A 23,555-nucleotide genomic window follows, 5' to 3' on the forward strand; every position below is an offset into this window, starting at 1 on the left:
ATTTTAATAACCATAATGTGCTACAAAGTAGTCAAGCAGCACTGCAAAATACAGCATTTCATCCAAAAAAGTAAAAAAGAAATCAAACGGGAGGGGATACCCCTCCCATAGTCAGCCCCCCTCCCAACACTGACTCGTCTGGACTCGGCCCTGAGTCAATACGAAGTGCTGTAACGTGTACTCGGACAAGCAACAAAATAGCCACTGGAACGCACTATACTATTATGAAAGGCGATGGCGTACCCATCCAGGATGTAGAAATAGTAGCAGCATACTAGTACCAATGAACACAGAGTTGATGAACAAACAATGGTCGAACACACCACTTCCACGAGTAGGCTATTTTCATGAATAACTAGGGTGATAAACTAAGTTAGGTACCGTAAAAGGAATGATGTAGGGATATAATACATATAAACAGAGGGACGGGAAGTAACAGATTACACCAAGGGGGTCAGCTACATGTACACATCCCGTTATGTTGAGGTAGGCCAAAACAACAGTAAGAGGAACTGAAAATGACGCGACTGAAAATGACAAGAATGGCATACCCCTTTCAGAGCCTATTTTGTCGGTGTCTGGTGGAGGGGTAACATCTCAAGTAGCACGCCCATGCAGCCTCAATCAGAATGGGGCTTGTCAACGATTACTAGCCATCGCTGATTCAACGAACAACGCTGCCGCTAACGATCGGCGGTGCTATGTACTAGTATTAAGTTGCAGTTATTTCATTGAAAGTAGGGACCAACCCACGAACAGCATTTAATGTTATCTGACTAATGGAGTTTGTGATCGAGGCATAGAATAGAATACATATATATAATACGAAACCTGTAAATAAATATTGAGAAAATGGTCAGCCATATCTTGTCTTCACCGACCGCACAGTTGTGTGCAACCGATTAAGTCAATAATGTTTTTCTGACTGCCAGAGGATTCATAGTTTTCCTTTTAAGCCTACACGCGAAATAGAAGGGCTAGTCGTCCCTCCTTTATTCTTGCAAACACATATATCACCAAATCCATGTTTATGTCTCGATCAAGGTGAATGTTCATTAAACCAAGCCCAGATAATCTACCGGTGGTCATGGTTGACCATAGATATGTCTTCACCCTTCTCATGGTGCTAAACGAACGTTCCGCAGTGGCGGTCGAAACTGGCAGTGACAGTAAAATGTGGAGGCATGTTGATACGTTTGGGTATAAACATGTGTTATTTGTGCTCATGTATCACCTATATTGTTATACACTAGGCCATCGCTATCACACCTATTTCTCCAACGACACACTTCACGCTGGAACTCTTCCAGAGATTCCGCCGGTAGATCACGCTCAAACGTGACATATATTGACTGCACTATGACATCATTCAGGTGACCGATTTCACTTGAAATCAGATACTGTGCATTGAACCTGTCGCCATCTTCAATTAGCCGGTCTGATAAGTCCATCGAAAGGTGATCAACAAACGGTATATATAGGTTTCGTCGCCAGTACTCTGATATAGTGTCTGCAGGCGAATTCTGTCGATGCTTTTGACTACGATTGTTGTATGCCCTTGGGTGTGATGGTTCAACATTAACTATATGGGCCATGTCGACGGAATTGTTATACAGGGAATCCCATACTGCTGGATCGTTCCGTTCGGCTGCAACCTGTTGGGTTACCGTTAGCGCTTCTCTCACGGCTTCATCCAGATCACAGGTTTTGTTCTGTAACATCTGGGATAACGACACCAACCCTGACAGCACATGCTCGATAGTATGAGACCAATGATGTAGCCGAACTGAGTGATCGCAGCTCTATATGCCCCGGCTGTGGCATCACCATAGTGAAGGTTGAAGTCATCTAAGCTTTCAACGATTGTCGTATAAGAGCACTTGAAAGTGTTAAGTGCGTCAGCCCTGGCTGCCCATCGTGTTTCACAAAGCGACTGTAATTTTCCATTTGTTCTCTGCTTACCTGATCATTCGCGAGAGTTGCCTGAAAACGCAGCAGCCGTTTGCATGAGTAGAGAAATGCTACTTCTTTCAAGAACGGTATTCATCATGTTTTTGGCAAGTGGCTCCTCGGACGCATGAATGATAGCCAGGTTTAGGCAGTGAGCTTTGCAGTGGGTGTACACTGCGTCGGGAATTATCTGGCAAATTCGCGCTTGAACACCACGGAACTTTCCCGACATGTTGGATGCGCAATCGTAGCCTTGACCCCTCATTTTTACAATGTCTACACCGGCTGTTCTTAAATTTGCCAGGAATGCGGACAAAGATTCGCCGGTAGTTGCTTCACATTCTGCAAAGGATATGAAATCTTCCCTAACCTACTTTATTGTATGGTCGAAGTACCCCAAACAGAGCGTCATTTGCTCCAAGTAGACGCGTCCGTGGCTTCGTCTGCCATAAACCCAAAGAACGGGGCACTATTGCATAAGCGAACAATTTCCTGACTGATTTGATCCCCGCATATTGTGATTATTTCATTTTGTATTTCAGGTGAAGAGAACGTTGTTCTCGGGTCACCGTTCTCCAAATGATCACGCAACACAGAATTATATTTGGTTTGGTATTGCAATAGTGCTTTAAAGTTACTATCTGTATCCTCATGACCACCAGCAAGATTTTGTTGACCACATAGGATAATTGTTTCAATTATGCCCTTTAGTATCTGTCTATTCTTGTTAACTAGGAGATCATGCGCACAGGAAACTGATTGGAAGGTGTTCTTCTTCGTTCCAGACATAACTGCAGTGAAATGTTCAGCTGCCTCAAGAGAATCCGCATTTGTCTTGCACTTCATGTGAGCGGTGATGACCTTGCCTAAATTACTTAGATCGGTCGCTGATTGCGACACAAGCGATCTCGGCACGGACCACAATACGCTCCACCAGTTTACTTCGAATATCGTAGCCATGTGTTGTTCACAAACCAATGCCTTTTGGGACTGTATTTTTCGGAACTTTCCATTGATGCACCTGTATAATAGTAAATACAAAGTAGCATATGATTATAGACGATGTAACACTATGTTATTACCAATGTCAGTGACAGTCAACCACGTCGCTTTCAAACGGATGCGCATGAACTATTTTTTTTATAGTTTGCTTTGTAATGGGTTCCAATGCTTTTTAGCAATGAGATATATTTAATAAATTAATTATGCATATTTCAATCAATATGCAAGTAAATTTTTACAACATTTACCAAAAAAATAATAATGGCAGACCGAGCATACGAACCCGCACGGAATTAAACCAAATCGATATATTTTCAGAACAAGCCCAAAATCACTCCCCTATCAATTCTAATGAGTAAAATGATGATGTTTGTGATACATATATACAAAATCACCCATTCTATCAGATTTGTATACATGTTGTTGTTTTTAAATTTCGTCGATGTAGTTTCTGGCAGCATTTAATATTAACTAATATAAGGATACATTGAAAATAATACTAATCATTGACATTTTTATGTTACACTATAATTTTGATTATTCAAAATGATTGCAGAAATAAATATATATCCTTAAAAGAAATAATGTTATGCAAATGTTTTGGCGAAACGTTTCAGGACAAAAAGCACTGTGGTTAGAAAACTGGCCATATATCCATATACTGATAACCATAGCTAGAATTCACGTTCTTAAGCACTGTTGTTAGACAACTGGCCATGTATCTCTATGCTGATGACCATAGCTAGAATTCTCGTTCTTAAGCACTGTAGTTAGACAACTGGCCATATATCTTTATACTGATGACCATAGCTAGAATTCACATTCTAAAGCACTGTAGTTAGACAACTGGTCATATATCTCTATACTGATGGCCATAGCTAAAGCACTGTAGTAGGACAAATTACAATATATATATATATATATATATATATATATATATATATATATATAAATGGTACTGGTGGCTATGACAGGAATTTATGGTCTAAAGCTGTGTCTACATGTATAGTGTAGGGATTTCGACTGGTCTGTACTTTTAAAAGCTCTATTCTTAGTTGATTCATTTTTTTAACCATATATCTCTATACATGTGACTTTCAAATGCACTGTTAGAAGTTGATTGACAGATGTTCAATTTGTATTTTTTTTATATAGAAATGGACCAGAGAGACCTGTAGTAGTAAACAAGCCATAAAAAGCACAGACAACAGATGTGCTTCTGCAGCACAAAATGGCCACCACCAACATCACCATAAAGTGCATGCTGTCTGTCTACACCAGCTTGCTTCTGGAATAAAGAAGAACGAAATTGAGTTGAAAAGCCAACTGGTAAGACTCTGCTTTGCGTTTGTAATTTTTGTATGATACCACACATATTATTTCTGCCAGGTCTTAAAGAAATTTCTATACACAAGTACAGGATTAAAATAAAAACAATGATTATAACTAAGAGCATTGAGTTGATGAGTGGGCACAAAAATGATATACATATGTACATGTTAATAAACAATGCATCTCATACTATGAATAATAATTGTGTTAAGGAGCTGGTCATTCATCCAGAGCCTTCCATAGGAATGGCAGATATATGGCTGCTTGGACCAACAGTTAACCACACCATTGAGTCAATGAACTCAGTAGCAGCCATGACAACATCTTCAAGATGACACCTGCAGTAGGCCTATGGATGCATACAATCTGCACCTCTACCTTGGGTAAGAATATATAGGGGTAAGAATATATAGGGTCTGCATATGTAAAAGTGTCCGGCTAAAATTCAGCAAGAGCTTATTAGCATTGCAAATCATTATTTGTGTATGTAACTGTTCATACTGACTGGCGTTGTGTCACAAACTTGACGATCACAAATTACGGTCATTTTGGATCTTATTTAAGCTTTTTTTATTTTCATTCCACTCTACAGCAATCGGGAACACAGTTTTGTGTTTTTGAATTATAGAACTTACACTACAGCTGCACTCTATGGATTGACAATTTTGACATTATTTTACATGTTATGTCTCTGAACCATCCTTCAGTTTAATTCATTTAAGATAAAAGAATATGACAGATCTTAATTGTGTGAAAAACTGCTGAAAATTTCATTTTTTTTAAAGCGTAGATAGACAGATAGATAGATAGATAGATAGATAGATAGATAGATAGATAGACAGATAGACAGACAGACAGACAGACAGACAGACAGACAGATAGATAGATAGATAGATTCGTGCATATATATATATATATATATATATATATATATATATATATATATATATATATATATATATATATATATATATATATCTACTACAGATATTAAGGCGACCATATATATATTAATCTAGGCATTATGGGGACCGCTGGATTAAGGCGACAAAAATTGGTCTCCTTAATATTTTCAGTCCAGATTTGATGTATCAAATGTCAATAAAATTGTCCATTGACAGTAAGTTGATAAGCTTGAATGTTTATTTACGAGATCATTTCATTGTTTTAAATCTTATTATCTTTTAATATTAAAAAAAATATTCTTAAACTTTTGTGTGTGTATATTTGTGTATCCATAAAAATAGCTATTAAGGCGACCAGGGAAAAAATCATAATTTTGGTCAAAAATAGCTATATACTAAGCATTTTTTATTTGTTTTACTTTATTTAAAGCCTATTGTATATTATCCCGAAGTTTCATTCCATAAAAAACAGAAATAAGGAAATTCGATATTTCGTGTACCACCAGCATCCAAATTTTCAAGTATACAGAAATTTAACTTTCCGGAATATAACGGAAATTTTCCGGGTATCTCCGTGGTACCATCTTCGTGCAATTATGCAGTATGGCGTTCATCTCTTACGGAAAGAGAATGGTAACTTGGTAAGTGTTTAAAATACATATTCAACGTTTTTTTCGTTTATTTTTATGACTTTTGTACAGTAGTATAAATCGTCTACCCTTTGGATGAAAAGCAAATGATTTATCCGGATTTTGTTCATCCGAAACTAAGTCACTAGTATCAACATCCGGTGTAATTTTTGCTTGTATTTTGGAGAAACTCGATTGATTTCTAGCAAACTTGGTTTACCACTACATCGTCGCTTATTATTATTTGGTATGTTCCAATCTAAAAAGGGATTTGCTCCCTTAACATCTCAGATTTTAATAAATAAAAGACGAAATGATACAAATGCCTTACATTTTGTTTGTCAATGTCATGTCATTAGTGTCTTAAATTCTCATATTTGATAATAAATGCAACAATAAAATATTTCCCTTATTCTGCCACAGTTATGCACCAGTCAATTGTAACCATGGCCCCCAGGCAGGTCTTGTTTATACCGGGGATAGCAGGGGAAATAGGCCATGTTTTTACGTTCCAGGTGGACCGGCAGTGCTGAGTGAATGCGGTGTTGTTGTTTTTTGCGCTGAAAACGGGGAATGGGCCTAACCTAGGATGTCCCCAGGGGCATTTGACGGGGATCTGGTCATTTTGTAACCTTACCATTTCGTAACTGCTGAATCTTGGTTATTTCGTAACCATTTTGTTAGTCAATTCGTAACCGTCAAGAAATCAATTGCTCATATGGTAACCACCATTTAACAAGGTGATAAATAGTACACTTAGCACCTCGTGAAGTGTATTGTTCGAACCTGGATGTATATGGCACAGCAACCAAGACACCAATTGGGAGACATTACTCAAATTCTCACTAGTAACAAGCCAATAATTTATGTTACTCAATAGTTATTATATATATATATCATGCTAAATTAGAAATGATTTGTTATACTACCAAAATATGTTAATTATTTTCTTACATTTTGCTTACTTATAAACAATAATTTAAGACTGATTGCGATGTATTTTTGAGTAAAATTACGTTTACATAAATGATCATTCTTGACCTATTTCATTGACTATATTTGTTTGAATTGTTTAAAACGAACAAAATTGATCCATATTCTGCATACTTTATATCCGAAACCAACAAAAAACAGCCTAAAATGATTAGTTATGGTACAGTGGAAACTCAATAAACTGGATCTCCACAAAACCGGAATGCTCGGGATACTGGATTTTATCAGAGTCCCGGTTTTCCCCTTCTATTATCAATGTAAAAAAATCCCTACAAAACCGGAACCCCGGAATTCCGGATACCGGACAAAAAATCGAGAAAATTTGTTAGTTGTCAACGTAATTTTGCCTTACAAAACCGGACGTTTTGTTCAAACATGTCAAAATAATTATGTGTATTAGGAATTCGCGAATCACGTGTCACTTTGTTTTGACAGCCGGTACGTCTTTAAATATTACACCTGTGATGTTATGTTAACATGATAATCGATAATGATGATTGCGCTGTGGATTGACTGTCGTGCGATAATCAAACGATAATCAAACTTGTAAAAAGAAAATTGATTAAAACATTTATTTGTTTGTTGCAGAAAATAAAGAACTAGAAACGGTTTTTTAGTGATCATTTTGAAGGGTTGTTTTATCTAAAGACTCTATGATTGAATCAAATTAGAGCGGTGCTTTAATTAAACTATCAAACATACTTAACAAGCATTAAATTACGAGAGTTGTTTTATTTCAAGACTTGGAAAAAAGATGGTTATAAAAACGCAGAAATGTTTAATTATGCTTATCACTTTTGCAAGTGCTTTAATCATGTCTCAACCTCCGTCTAAAGGTCGGAGAATTGAACTGTCCCTAGAGGACAAAAGCCTTTAAAGGTTAACTCAGTTAATATATTGAGTAAACTTACTCCGTACATCAAATCCCCATTAAACCGGAATCCTCACTAAACCGGAAATTTTGCCCAGTCCGGACCTTGTCCGGTTTAGTGAGTTTCCAATGTATTAATTTCCAATAACAAGTTACAAAATTAAACATATGGGCACATTTTTAATACAATAAGCATATAAAAAGCGCATACTCTCATTCAGCAAACTCACTACATTTTACAATACTTCTATGCAATTTAAAAAAAATGAAATTCTAAAGTTATATGGTCTATATATTTAAAAAATATTGGCTTAAGGTCACAATTCCTCTCAATGGTAGAACATCTATGAATTAAAAAATTATTACATTTAATATTCTGAAAACAAATCTTGGATTTAAACTAATCACCAACAAAAATATATGCATTTTAATCACACAATGTAAACAACTGTGCCACAGATCTTATCTGTATGTTTAGGGTTTTTAAAATTTAGCAGTTAAATATAGATTAGCATACTGGTAGGTCTGGTTGGTCTGTTGCTTTAGATGCTAAGTAAACATAATGTCAGTGATTTCATCACTATTTCTATTAAAATATCAGTTTTCTTCTTCAGAGCTTCTCACATTTGCACCAATTTTTTACCATTTGAATCATAAAAAGATAACAAACAAACACGGATGGAACATTTGAAAATACAATTCAGTTGGTTTCTATTTTCATGCTCATTTTTGCTTGAAATTATTCTGCTTGAATGTGATTTTTGTTGCTTAAATTTGAACTTAACTCTTTGTGAATATTTAAGGAATGTAAGGGGTCAGATTTCAGATTGCTCATTATTTTTGGAACATTTTGAATTGTGTACACTGCACTTTCTTGTTAAGCATTCATCCAAATCATTTGGGTAAATATTGGCAGAAAAACTGCTTTTAGTTTTATACTGGTCATCAAAACCGGCATTGACAAAACATAAGATGTGTTTAATTAATGTGCGGGAAAGAGGTTTAAAGGTGTCCGCCCACAACGAAAATTAATGCTTGCGGATCACAGTACCCCTTCAAGTAGTTCTTGAAAAAAAATGATTCTCTCAGGTAGCGTTTGATTATGTGTACATTGTATCCTTGTATGTATTTTCAAGTGTACACATGATTTATATAAGGTTTGTACAATTTTAGTTTTATTTAAATTTTAAAATTTTGACTTTTTTTAAAGATTTGCCTGCCCCTGTCTAAACACTTAAATACAGGCTGCATGTTTAATTTTACTCAATACAAAGCTTTGTTTAAGTGCGAACATCAACATGTTTATCTAATTGCAGTTGCTGCTTGGACCAATGGTACAATAAAGTTAAGTCAGCAACCGTCTACCAGACTGCAAGATTCATCTCTTCCAAAGGATGTCGTACCTTTCCAGGTGGGTGTGCATTGATTGATTGATTGTGAGTTTGTGTAAATGAATAACTGTGAAACCATAACCAAATGTTGGGTTGTAAAGGTGTGTATGTGCATGCTTCACATATTCTCCGTCCTTTTGGCATACTGGACCATCATCAGACACTCTGCCATGAATGTTAGAGAGTTTAAAGCTATTTCTTATTTTCCTGTGTAACTATATTGATGTTAGATTAAATTTACGCCGCCGTGTTACTGAGTAACAATTTGAAATTGGGCCAAAATCATCAAGCTAGAGCTTTGCATAATCTTTTTCAAACTTCTGCGAGATTTCTGCCCTTGACAATATTTGCTCGCAGCCCCCCTTAAAGTTGCACTTCGTTCAATATTTGAAAGCTTACGGATACACTTTTTTGTTAATTTGAGATCTTAATGTGGCTACTTCTAAGTAAATAGATGCTCAAAGTAACTAGATGCTCTGGGTGTTCACTGGGTGACAAAGGCTACCCAGTATTGGTTGTTTCTTTTTTCTGAAAAGATGTTTCTAGTGAACTGCCCAGTTGCAGTGGTTTTGACGCCACAGAACCAGCATAGCTCCATGACAGATATATATATTTTCGTCATTGATGTCAGTACTGCTGTATTGGAGGCCTCACAATTTCTGTGTGGAAATGTCATCTGATACACTCATAACGGCGTATTTCTAGCATAGCTTTCACAAGTACATGGCTATTCTCTGTCATTTTCAGATACACTGTGTTTTGTGTGGATAAAAAATGCAGAGTGGTACCACCAATCACCTAAGCCACCATTCCCCTAACAGACAAGAGGCTCATGGGGACAGTTCCTGCAATTTACAGAAAAGCTCTCAATTGTTGCCCTACGAACTTCAGGTAAGCGATAAATCTGGGCTTCAAGATATCTCTGTACTCACTGTAAGTTTATACTTCATTTGAACAAAACATAGGGCCGAATTCAGAACAATCACTCTCACTCACACTCAATGAGTTAATCCTCTGTAATCACATAACGGTCGAGATATTTTCGAGTGAAAGGTATATCCGTATTCACAGGTGTGAGTGAGACTCAAGTGTTTTGCGTGAGTAGGACATTTGTGAGTGCTCGGCTAGGCCACTTGAACCGCCCTCGAGGATTGGTTGTGAATAGGAATTGAATGAGTGTATGTGAAAAAAGTACATGGCAAGTAGAAAAGATGAAATATATCAAATATTTGGAACAAATAAGGGACATGCTCGTTCCCAGACAATATTTAAGAGACCGGGATAATCCATTGAAGTACATGTTCATTCAATAACGTGGCCATCTATAAACAAAACAAATTCAAAAGGATGCGCCTATCATATATTTGTTTTGTTTCGCAATGATCTTGAACCCCCAGCAATGTTGATGTTTGCAATTCATCAATGGCTGCAAAGACAGGCAGCTAAAGGTACGTGAAGTTAGCATCCTAGCGGCATGAAGTTAGCGGCCTAGCGGCGTGAGGTTGGCGGACTAGCGGCCTAAATTTGTTATCTATTTCAAGGTTCAATGGTTTAAATGGAAAATAAGATAAATCAATGTTTTTAGTCGTACATTAGCGGCCTTAAATTGTTTTCTACTTCAGAGCGTTTTTATATGTTTTTTTTTATATGAGTTTTCTTCTAAAACAATGCTAAAATAATTGTTTTCCTATGCAAAATACATCACGCTTGAGCGGTCTTGGGGCGTGAACTTGGCGGCCTGGTGGCCTAGCCCCTAAAAATCCCCAAAACTCAATCCAGCAGCCCATGAAAAGGGGGAAATGCTGATATTCGCTAAAGGATGTCGATTTATGAAAAGGACATTTAATTTATCATTGTTTTAGAAAAGAACGCATATAAAATGCTTTGGAATAGGAAACAATTTTAGGCCGCTAGTCACATGAGGCGGCTAGGCTGCCAGGCCGCTAACTTGACGCCGCTAGGCCATTTCACTGTGGTAAGGGAATTGATATGTATTTTCCAGCCTACTTTCAGCTGGATTATTATTACTATTATTATTATTATTATTATTATTATTATTATTATTATTATTATCATTTTCATCATCATCATCATCAGCAGCATCATCATCATCATCATCATCATCATCAGCAGCAGCAGCAGCACCACCACCAGCAGCAGCAGCAGCACCACCAACACCAACACCACCATATCATCATCAACATCATCATTATTATTATTATTATTATTATTATTATTATTATTATTATTATTATTATTATCGTCATCTTCATCCATTTTCCCCTACATTTCTTGAGTTGTTTTTCACTCCGAGGTGTTATTTCCCCATAAGAAGTAGATTCATTCGCTAATTCTATCCATCTGCTATTTTTTCAACTTCCATTTTTTCAACTTCCATATATTATTTTCAAACGCCCAAGACCTCTTTATGTAGAATACATAAGCAAGATTATATATGAATACATATTTGAATTACGTGATACAACGGAAAACGGCTATATATTTAAAACAGCAACAACAACGACAACAAAAAACATGCATTTAAACGTATTTTGCAACAGTTATTTACAACACAAAACGTTTATTTTTATTAACCAATTGTTTTAAAATGTAAATTTCAGTTTCAGAATAACACTTATTATCATTTGTTTGTTGCCATAACTAACAATAAGGTACTCAAATCTCAAATAAACATATGTTTACAATGTATAATGTAAACATCACCATAGTCAAACAGATAATCCGATATGATCATGTTAACATACGTGTATAATTATATACTGTATTGCTCGCTTGATGAAGTGGAGTGTTAGCGAGGCGTGTGAATACGAACAGATCACTTGAGTGTCACTCCCCATATTCCACTCAAGTGATCATTTGAGTGTCCCTTACGGGAATGTGGTTGGAGTGTGAGTGAGAGTGGATGTTCTGAATTCGGCCCTTACAATTTCAGCATCAAAATCCAGGTTTAGATCTCAGACCGAACTTTGTCTCCTTCATTAAACTTAATTTCAGATGTTCTATAAGCCACATACATGTTCACTACTTATGACGGATAAGAACTTTTGCAAATTGATTATAAATGCGTTTTCCCAGATTTACACCCTCCTCTTGCAGATACTGCTGATGGTGAAGCTTGGGTGCACCAGGCCGGTTTTCCAGCCTTGTGGAATCAACCAGCTGAACTGGGGCCCGGAATTATATAAGACTCCTTAGCAGCATGGTGAGCTTTTGCGTATTTATTTCCAGGCTCATATACCCGGCCAGACTTCTGCGTTTAAGCTTTCCTTTCGTCATGTTTTTAAATAACGTATCTCAAGTCTTTCAATGAAATCACAACTGTGACACCTTTGGAGACTAGATTTAAATTAAGGAACCATTATGTGTAGAAAGCCTTTTGGGTGATTTAAAATCAAATTAGTAAACAGGATTCTCATGCTTCATGGTTTATAATTGGCCTTGTGGACCTTTCATTCCTTACTTTGGTAACAGCCGCTTAAGTATGTAAGAACGGGGGGGGGGGGGGGGGGGGGTACAGATGTGATAGTAAACAGTGTTTGATAAGGTATATTTGTTTTTATTTTATCACCATTTTGAAGGTAATGATTTTGTTAAATCAGGGATAAGTAACAAGTTTAACACAAACACTGTAACATGTTCTTTATTTCAAATAAATCTATAAATTATCTCTGGAGAATTTAGTCTGATCTCCATTTCTCAGAAAATTAGCTGTCTAAGTGCCTATTCCATCAATGAGTGTCACTCTCTTTAAATTGCTGTTGCAGTACAGTTTAAATAGCAAAAGTTTTATGGCCCTGCTTGTTTGCAACTCCTCATTCATTTTTGTACAGCGAGAAAAGTAAGGGAATTCTAGAGATTTACTAGAATTATGGATTGTTTTTCTTGAGTTACACAGTACATAAGGAGGAATAAGTGTGTACACAACTCCTCATTTTATTCCTGTTTATTATTTATATATGTAACATAGATGTCTACAAGACTTAGAAACATGACATAAAAGAGCTCACTTTGATAAATTTTCTCAAAAAAAGATATCTTTACTGTAAAAGTAAGAACTTTTACTGCATAGTAAGTAATGTCTTCTGCTCATCTTTATGACATCATTACATGGAATGGAAACTTCCCAAGATACATTTCCACATGGCGCAGCTCATTTATATATATTGCTGATGGATTGTTTAGAAAGGGACAGTTTTAATTGGACAAAATATTTTAATCGCCATTTTACAGAGTGCCAGCCAGTCATTGCTGTTCTTGCATTGCTGAGGAGGACAGTCCTGCCAACATAACAGTTTGTTCAATAACAGGTAAAAAACTTGTCTCACTTTACATTTTCAACCACTGCCAGATAATATAATCTTATATAATGATAACTCCTTCTTCACAACTGGTGTTAAATATATAATGATTAAACTAACAATAAAATGGAAATTATGCTCTTTAAACTCAGAACCATTATTGACTGTCAGATGCTACTGGTAAATGAACTGGTCTTGATGTCCTTTTCTTGAGATAATAACTATTTGCATATTACCCCAGTACTACTATTGTACATTCAATAGAAAATCGTCTTGTTTGTATCGTTAAATGGCTTTATAATGTTCCCCACTTCCTGATTCTTGAAATTTACGTGAACAAATGACAATCCTACTACCATTTAAAGTTTGATTAAATTTCAGACAAATGTGTTTGTTTTAATTTGCCTTCTGCTTAAAGTAAGGGTATATATACTTGGCAAGAAGTGCTGAATTTCATCGTGATTGACAGTGATTATCCATAGTTTGAATTTGGTTCGGACATGTTTGACGGGAATTCAAAGACATTTTTTGTCATCATTTTCGCATATATTGGTTCATTCCAAGATAAAAAATCAAACTTTGGTAAAAGATCAAATGCGGGGCTCTGTGTGCGGCATAGACTGTGTTAATTTTTATTTAGTATGATGAAGAGCTAGTTAAGTTATCTTTGTTAAAAGTCTTCATTTGAAGCAAAATATGTTTCAATACCCTGTATGAATTTTTTCACTGGATATTGATTAATAAAAAACATTGCTCCAGGGTGCGGAGCTATTTTTTGCTATATGTCTATATGGAAAAATCTTCTCCTCAGAAGTCAACTTTGTTCCCCAATGTGCAAGGCACAATCGGTGAAAATTATTTCAATAAAAGTCACTGATTATTACAATAAAAGTCACTGATTATTACAATAAAAGTCACTGATTATTATTATTGTTATTATTATTAATAAACTTTTACTATTTCAGGAGACAAACAGAAACACAGAGGTGCTATACATTCTGATGGAAAAACAAAAGCATCTCCCATCATTTTGGCGTGGCTCAGATCAAGAGGAGAATTTTAAGAAAGGTAATAACTGAGCAACTAAGAACATGCAAATTGCACTGGTTAGAGTGTAAGACCCATCTCCCTTCATAAGAATTGATAATCATCACTGTATTAAATCAAGAAATTGAAACGTAAGTGTCTTGTCTTTTGCAGTGTTTTTGAAATATAATATAATTTAAAAAAAACTAAATTATTATTTAATATGATTGTGAATGTGTGATGTTTTCTTCTGATCATTCACTCTCAAAAACCAGATACTAAAGACATATTTGTAGATTTTTTTGTTTTACTTGTAAATATAGTTTTAAGGTTGTATTTTAGGCAAAGCCTTTTATTCTGCTCAATACAAACTTAAATATTGTAAGAGTTATGGCCCTTTGTAATTTTTAAACAAATACATTTTTTTCATGTTTTTGTAAGCCCATTATTAAGGGACTTTTAATATTTTCACCAGCTGCATTATAAAGTCAGACCAAAAGTGTTCAGTAAGTGTCCAAACAATAACTAAGTTAGAATCCTTTCTCAAATCAAGTGAGCGATATAGGGCCACCTCTATGTTTGTCTGACTAAAAAACAATAATCAATCTTTGAGTTAAATTGACAAATATTGTTGTAGAATGTTTTGTGAAGACATACAATTGGATTACTTTTGTGTCAATAGGATTAAGGTTTCTGCACATAAAAATTATTTAGAATTGCATTTGGGTCAGTCGGTTCACGTTCAATATTACTTGCAGTATAAGCGGAAGCAGTGACTTAAAATTAATTACCAAACAGTTTCTGCTCAATTGCTTTGAGTTAACATACAGTTATGAAACTTCGAATACTAGTTCTTGGTAGCATAAATGAAAGACCTTGTTTTGTCACATTGACTTGTAATCAAGCACTAACTTCCTCTAAATTCTCTTCAGGTGATGGTTGGGCACACACAAGAAGACATAGATCACAGGTATCTAGCCATATGAGTAGATAGGAGTGTCACACTCTGCCAAACTTACTTCATCAGACGAGCAGAAAGCTTCTCAAGATCCCGCACTGCACACTAAGACATAGTCTTTGACTACAACAAGGTGATGAAAGTAGAGAGAGGTCCAATTGAAATCAATTCTGTGCTGCGTCATTTCTTCATTCTGGAAGTCGATGGACATGATTTATCATGGCATCAAGTGTGCAGTTTGCCGACTATCAGCAGTCTTGTTCACCAGCTGTGCAACTTGAGCTGGTAGCTTTATTGCTTGAAGCCACTGCATAAGAGGGGGGAGGTGCAGGCTCATCAAAAAGTCTCAAAAGTTGAAACTAGGAAAAGAAGTTTATCAAGAGAGTGAATCTATTTTGAAAACAATTGTTACAATGATTTGGTTTCCTTTGAAACTTGATACATACTATGAATTGAGATGCTTAAATAAAAAAACGCTATTCAAATATCAGGAAACTGCCTTTTTCATACTAAAGGGTAAATGATGTCGCCATTTCCTGTATGTATTTAAATAAGATATGTCTCCACAATTAATATTTTTAGGGAATTTTTCTCAACCTAATGAATGAGATTAAATTGTACAGCGTTATATGAGCTCAATATGTGTTTTCTCATTCTTTAAAATTGGTGAAAAATTGTCAGAAGATAATTAGACCAGTATCCATTACTGCAATCATACAATCAAATATACAGGGACAAGCCCACTGGGCATATAATATAATTAAACCCTGTTTAGGGGCACGAGGCAAACAGAGTTACTTTCAAACGTTAAAGCTGCACTCTCACACTTTGGATGTTTTGACAACCTTTTTCATTTTATGTCTTGGATTGGAACCATCCAATTTTTGCGAAAAATTAAATCCCAGATTTTTCTATTTAAGTTAAAACATTGATGTTTTTTATGCACTTTTCTTAAACTGTTAGTAACATTAATTTTCGAACGGAAATATGAAATCTGCGATCTGATCTTTAGTCAGCAATCTTTTATCATTGGTTTGCAGATAATTACGCAAAAACTTGCTCATTCGAAGACAAAAAAAGTTGTGGAAACGGTATATCTGTGAGAGTGCAGCTCTAAATGTTTAATTGCTTGATTTTACTACTGTATTAGAAATTACAGGGATTGGGGTATATTTTTAGTGTTTTTATTGCTTGTTTTTGATTCATACAGTCATACTTTATTATTCAGGGCACAACTTACAAATAAACAAAACTGGAAAATGGTCATATCAAAAGGTCAAAGATAACGCAAGTTGAACAAACATATTGTTCATGGCTTGTATTTTTGGTATATTTTGTTGCATATGCTATAGAAAAGTTGAAAGTTAAAAATAAATTCATAGTTGAAATGATGGCTTTGAATGGTATTGTCAGATGAGAAACGGCTCTATTAAGAAATAGGTATAATGGTACTTTATTTATTTTAATCAATTTTAGATATTATGAAAATTATTATCTTATTTAGTACATGAGACCTTTTAAACAGTTATTGACAATATAACAATGTGTATATGAAGCTTTAGATCAACACTTAAAGCTGCACTCTTACAGATTGTCAGTTTAGACACAAAATTGTCTCAAAATCGGCTGATTTGGTTATCATTCCTGTAATTCAGTCATATTAGATAATCAAAAATGTTTGGTAAAACTGCCGAAAAGTTAATTTACATTAAATTGTTCGTAATGCTTTTAGTCATTGTTCGTAATGCTTTTAGTCATAAAACATCATTTTTTTTAACATAAATATGATGAACTGCAATCTAATCTTTTTTCAGCAGTCTTATATCACTTAAAATTGGGTCTAGACATTTCTGCAAAAAATACTCCATTTATAGATAAACAATAAAAGAGTACCGGTAGTCAAAACGAGCAATCGGTGAGATTGCAGCTTTAAATACACCTTTTAAGACCGCTGTAAAATTCCAATGGTTTTGCCTAAATCTTTAAAGCTAGCATACTGTTTAATTGACAACCATACTTATTGTTTAAAAGTGTAATGATATCTTTGTACAATGTTTTTATATAATTCATTAAAGAAGTCAAAACAAATTTGTTTATCTTGTAATTTGTTATCTATTATTTAAATGACTCAGACAAAAATGGGAACGTCAGTGCTAGTTCTTTTACTATTAACATCCTATGAAGTTTCTATTGGTGTAGCAGCAAGGAGGTGTTACATTAAGGATGCATCATTTAAACCAAATTATACATTCATATGCACATCATACAGGCGTGTAGCCGCCTATACGTGAATACGCGGCTGAATCCACATGATTCTGACAAAAAAATCAACCAAAGTTGCAGTATGCGAACTTGACTACATGAATCTAAAACTGGTTATTTTCCAGTACTAAATAATGCACATCGGAACGCCCATAATGCACTAGATTGCACCATGGTTTTCAAAATTTTCTGAGGGGGCACGCCCCTGAACCCCCCAGCACATTTATGAATTCACATGAATAGAGGGGTAGCTACGCCCCAGACATAATTGAAACCACAGTGTGGCTAAACAACACCTGTATGTTTATCATACGCAGTGATCTCCCATGGAAATGCAATCGTCAAAGAATCTGAAGGGGCTGTTTATATGGACTAGATTTGAAATGCACCAAGTGTTTAAAAAAGTTGATTTCAGTCACGAAGAGAATCAACCATACCCTACACTTGTTGGAGTAAGATGAAATGTCGACTTTCCGAGAGAAAAAAAGTACATTGAAAATGTTCATTTGATTCAATTGACTTTATCTTTTTATAAATATGTTGCAATACATAAAATACGTTATTTGTTATAATTGTTTACCCATGTTGAATTTTATTTGGCAAATTTATAAGAGATTTAAATATTAAGAAACTCAGCCGCTAAAGAGGATATGATTATGACATACTTTTTTTAAATCTTTCGAACATGAGTTTTTGAGTGAACATAAGCGAAGCGTTAAGTGTTTTGAAAATGCATCTTTTACTTCTATTTTATAGATTGTTATTACGAAATAAAGTATGGCGAATCAAACGAAGTGTTAAAGCCAAGCTATTGATGGCTGAAACCCTTCAATAAATGTTGATATGTGCTAAAATATAGTCTTTGAAGTCCAAAATTTTGAAATGCGTTACTAACCCGATTCAACAAAAGGCTGTTGCACAATCAGTTGATTGACATAATCACGTGATAAACCAATAACTTCCATTAAGGTTAAAATATTCAACACCTTAGTATGAGTCCCTGTGGGCGAGTGGATAAGCGATCCGTTTTTTATTCTATGTGTTATCTGCACCCCCATGTGCTTGCTCCCAACTTGAACAAGATTAATTTTTAATACTTTAATCGTTTTTTTTAAAAATGCAATTGAAGTATAAAAGAAAATCAACCTGGTTACTATTATTTCTGCAAATTTCAGTACCAAGGAGTAAAATAAATATACATGTAAGTGTTTTCAGATGCATTGCGAGGAAAAATATGTTTGGTGCCAAAATATGAGAGAGTCTCTTAAAACGGAAAAGTTTTGGCAGTCAGTCAGATGATGATAAATATAATGCATAGCATCATCGCTCTGGAGTACGAGAACGTTGTATACAGAGTGTGATTTTACTGAACATGCGTCTGTTTATTTTGATGCCATAAAAGGTTTAAACTGTTTAAAGGAACTATAACATTATGAAACAACAAATCTGATTACAGATATCAGTGGCAGATCCAGGAATCGACTTAAGAAGGGGTACGTGAAACTCATGGGCTTAATCTTTCCACATCCGCCCCTCCCTCAGAACAGAAATTGAATGGCTTAAAATGTTGGACCGGGGTGGGGGTTAGACTCCCCTAATTTATAGTCCGAAATAATGCATTTTTATCTTACTATTGTTTTTTTTTCCCGATATTGACTGAGAACGTATTATAAACGGACGATTCAAAGGGGCGGGGGACGGCGCGTGCGCTGGGACCGACCCCCCCCCCCCCCCTGAATCTGCAATTGAGTACATGCATTAAAACCGTCTCCGTAGCCTATTGGTTAAGGCGTTCTATACCCATCATTCAATTGACTTAATACTTCACACAATTGTTCAGGACCATCAGCCAATGAGGTTACATAACTCCATAATACAAGTTATGGCCCCTGATTGACTTAGGTTAAAGTTTTAGGCAAGTAAAATTTAAGGGGAAGTTGGAATTTAATAAAAAAAAACTTCCATGGGTCACAATGAACCCAATGAACAATGTTCTTTAATCATGAGCTAACTGTTCAAGCGTTAACAGACACATTCCTGTGCAGACGAAACTTTTATTGTTTTTACAAGCACAGAACTTGTATTTAGCATTTACAGTTTCTATATAATTCAACTGAAAGTTCTATTTAACCATAATATATCAAATATTAAGTCACCATTCACTAGCGGATTGAGCATGGGGCGCAATCGGCGTGCGCTGCCTTTAAAATCGTCCAAGTTTACTTTTTGTGTCAATATATGAGAAGAAAATAAATACGCACATAATGCATCATTTCCGACTACAAATTGTTAAAAATTTCTTGATTTAGTAACCCTCAATCCTCCTGCAAACGCGTCTTAGTAACGCCCCCTTCTAACGACAATTCCTGGATCCGCCCCTGGCCATTTTATTTTTTGTTTATCAAACGGTACACATACCAAGTGACTGAAGCTGAATTTCATTTAATGAATGAGATGGTCTGTAAAAGATTTCTGATGAATATCCTATGAAATTTGCAGTCCTCCCGTTTCGACCGGTCATTGTTTGTGGATTTATTACACACAATTATATAAAAGTAACTGTCAAAAGTAAGATATATATAATTTGTCCCCCTAATGCCATAAAATATGGATGGTCCCCTTAATGCCTCAAAAATAATATAATATATACACTGGTCTCCATAAACCCTTCGACATATATACCTGTCCCCTTAAAACCTGCAACATACTTACAAATTATTAAGGAGACCGCAAATTACGTATATTTTTTGTTAATTAATTTAAGAAGCCCAAATCTTGTACACATAATAAATGATCATTTCAATACTTAATTATCAACAAAAAAGCAAAATAAAGTATAAAACAACAAATATACAAATTGTCTCCTTAATGCCGTAAAATACATACGGTCTCCTTAAAGCCCTAAGTAGATATATATATATATATATATATATATATATATATATATATATATATATATATATATATATATATATATATATATATATATATGTGTGTGTGTGTCATAGTAACAAACCAAATATCTCATAAAGTTATAACACAGACTGATTAACAAAGTATTACTGATTATATCTATACTAAAGCACAACATCATTAGAATGCGTTGGATACATACGTGCGTTAATAAAGATTCAATGTGACAAATATATAACACAGGATAACCCATTAAAGTTATTCAACTTATTTCCAATGGGGTCCTTATGACAAATATAATTATTTGCCAAGATCTCAGTTGTAAGCTGTTCAAATTAGGTTTTCTTATACAAAAATAACATGCATGTACTCTTGACCAGTTAAAGAATGATTAAATGTTTGTGGTCGAACTTCTTTTACAGTTATGATGCAACCGACTGTTAAAACCATATGACACTTAAGCATAATATGACAAAAATCTTAGAAGTGATATGCAAGATTAAATGAATAATAACAATTAATAAAATAAGAAATCTTCCATTTCTGCACATTTCATACCAACAATGAGATGTGATTTCACTTCTTTTTTAAAAGAATTCTTATTTTTCAATTCTTTTAACTTTATTGGAAGACTGTTCCAGTCCTGGATTGCATGATAAAAGAAAGTATTTAATATAAAACTGTCAGCCTGTGGCACTTTGGAATTTCCAGCACTATGTCTACTGATGTAAGAATGTGTGGATGAGACTAAAGTAAAATGTTCATGTAAGTATGATGGACATTTTCTATTAAAGATTTTATGTACATGGTTTGGTCGTAGTTGCTTTATCCTATTTTCTATATTAAGCCATCCAATATCACTGAAAGCCGAGGCTTTCAGGGAAGTTCTACAATCATAGCCATAAATAAATCTGACAACTTTGTTCTGAGTGACCTGTTATCTGTTCTTGAATTGTTAAGATATACCACTGTACCAAGATGTCGATGCATAGTCAAAATGACATTGTATTAAGGAGTTACATAACAATCTTCTTAGATTCATATCTAAAAAAAACGATTTTGTCTATATAAATGTTTTAAATTAGAATGAACTTTACTGACAATATTGTTAACAATAGATGCAGCATTGAGATCATTGTCCAGTATATTTCCAAGATATTTAACAGATTGTTTAGGTTTTATTATATGGTACTCATATCATTGACATAACATAAAAACAGCAACGGCCCAAGTGTGCTTCCTTGTGGAACGCCACAAGAGATGTTCAGGAATTTAGACGTTGTATTATTTACATTGACAACTTGTTTACGTCCAGATAAATATGATTGAAACCACTCAATTGATTCCACACCAATTTCTTTTAACTTCTTACATAGAATTTTGTAATCAACGGTATCAAACGCCTTTTGAAGATCCAGCATAATCATTCCTGTATATAGACCTTTGGAATTTTGTTGTTTTATATGGTCAGTCAAATGAATAAGGCAGGAGTCAGTTGAATAGTTACATCTAAAACCACTCTGAAGTTATAATAATCCATGTTTAACAAGAAAAGATTCTAGTTGGTTGTATACAACTCTTCCTAAGATTTTTGAAACTATACATAGTATGCTTACAGGTCGATAGTTTGAAACATCAGATCTGTTGTTTTTCTTAAACAATGGTTTAACTTAAGCACTTTTGAGTTCAGATGGTACAATGTTACTTGTGATAGAGCTGTTTATCAGAAATGTTACTGGTATCTTTAAAAATGGTGCAGCATTTTTTTTAAATCTTGCAGGAATGTTATCTTACCCTGTGCTTTTTGAACAATTTAGTTGACATAGTTCCTTGTAAATGTATTCTTCACTAACAGTGTGAAGTTTAAATTTAACTGAGTCAGGATTTCTATCTGTATAATGATGTCATATGTGAGAGAGCAACTTTAAACAATGACTTTATGATATACTGTGAAATCATTAATGTTCGTGGGGCATTAATGTTCGTGGTTTTCGTGGGTTGGGTGGTCCACGAATTCAAGATCCCACGAAATATAAACACTTTATTCACTTTTTCAATTGCCTTGTTACGTACATACTCTAGTATATTATTTACAGGGTAAACGGACATTTGCCCCCCCCGGATGTTTGCCCCCCTTTTGGACCATGGCGGACATTTGCCCCCCCCCCGCCGTTTTCGAGGGGGCGGACATTTGCCCCCCCTCAATGTTCGAGGGGGCGGACATTTGCCCCCCCTCCATTTTCGATGGGGCGGACATTTGCGATAACTTTAATAATCTTACAAACTATCAACACCAAACATGTGTTTGTATTAAAGTGCGATCCAACACTACAATTAAAGCAATCCCGATCGCGCTAATTACCTATGTGTGCATGATATCAAAGAAGTGTTAATTAATGAGAAACAATTAAAGCAATCTCGATCGCGCTATTTACCTCTGTTTGCATGATATCAAAGAAGAGTTAATTAATGAGAAACAATTAAAGCAATCTCGATCGCGCTATTTACCTCTGTTTGCATGATATCAAAGAAGAGATAATTAACGAGAAAAATGTGACGTACTTTTGCTCAAAATACAAACTAAGAACACGGGACTCATATAATGGACGTATTTCCTATCACAAATTACAACTCACAATTCACTTCCACGAAGCAACATGGAATTCATTACGAGTAGTAGAGGCGCACCAAAGCTTTGCTTTGATAGTTTTACGTACACGAAGAAGAAAAGCAGCAAGACCACCATCACCTGGGAGTGCTCACAGAGACGCACATTGGAATGCAAAGGAGCAGTTATTACTGACAGTCCAGTAAGTTATTTCTTTAAATACTCACTGAATTAAGATAAATCTGTTATAACTCTTTCGAAATTAGAAATCTTGTCAATAGAGTGTGTCGTCCAGCGTGTTAATAAAATAAAAGAAATTCATTACAGGCCACAGAGATTCGTTCCTCACGAGAGCACAACCACGAGAAAGACGACTCCCATGTCGGTGGTTTAAAG

At 35.1% G+C, this 23,555-nt stretch overlaps 1 long non-coding RNA gene across 2 annotated transcripts; it reads left to right on the top strand.

Annotated features, from left to right (window-relative positions):
- Positions 1–5,777: 5,777 nt before the first annotated feature.
- LOC128217447 (uncharacterized) lies at positions 5,778–17,438 on the top strand. 2 transcript variants are annotated; one of them, XR_008258225.1, is made up of 7 exons: positions 5,778–5,830; positions 8,999–9,093; positions 9,821–9,964; positions 12,191–12,296; positions 13,325–13,401; positions 14,358–14,460; positions 15,351–17,438. It is a non-coding gene; the product is annotated as an uncharacterized LOC128217447 (long non-coding RNA). The 2 variants fall into 2 exon arrangements; XR_008258224.1 differs by lacking the exon at positions 5,778–5,830 and adding an exon at positions 5,987–6,065 and having other exon boundaries at positions 6,334–9,093.
- Positions 17,439–23,555: the final 6,117 nt, after the last annotated feature.

Source organism: Mya arenaria, chromosome 14, assembly GCF_026914265.1.
Source record: "Mya arenaria isolate MELC-2E11 chromosome 14, ASM2691426v1".
Classification (NCBI taxonomy): Eukaryota; Metazoa; Mollusca; class Bivalvia; order Myida; family Myidae; genus Mya; species Mya arenaria.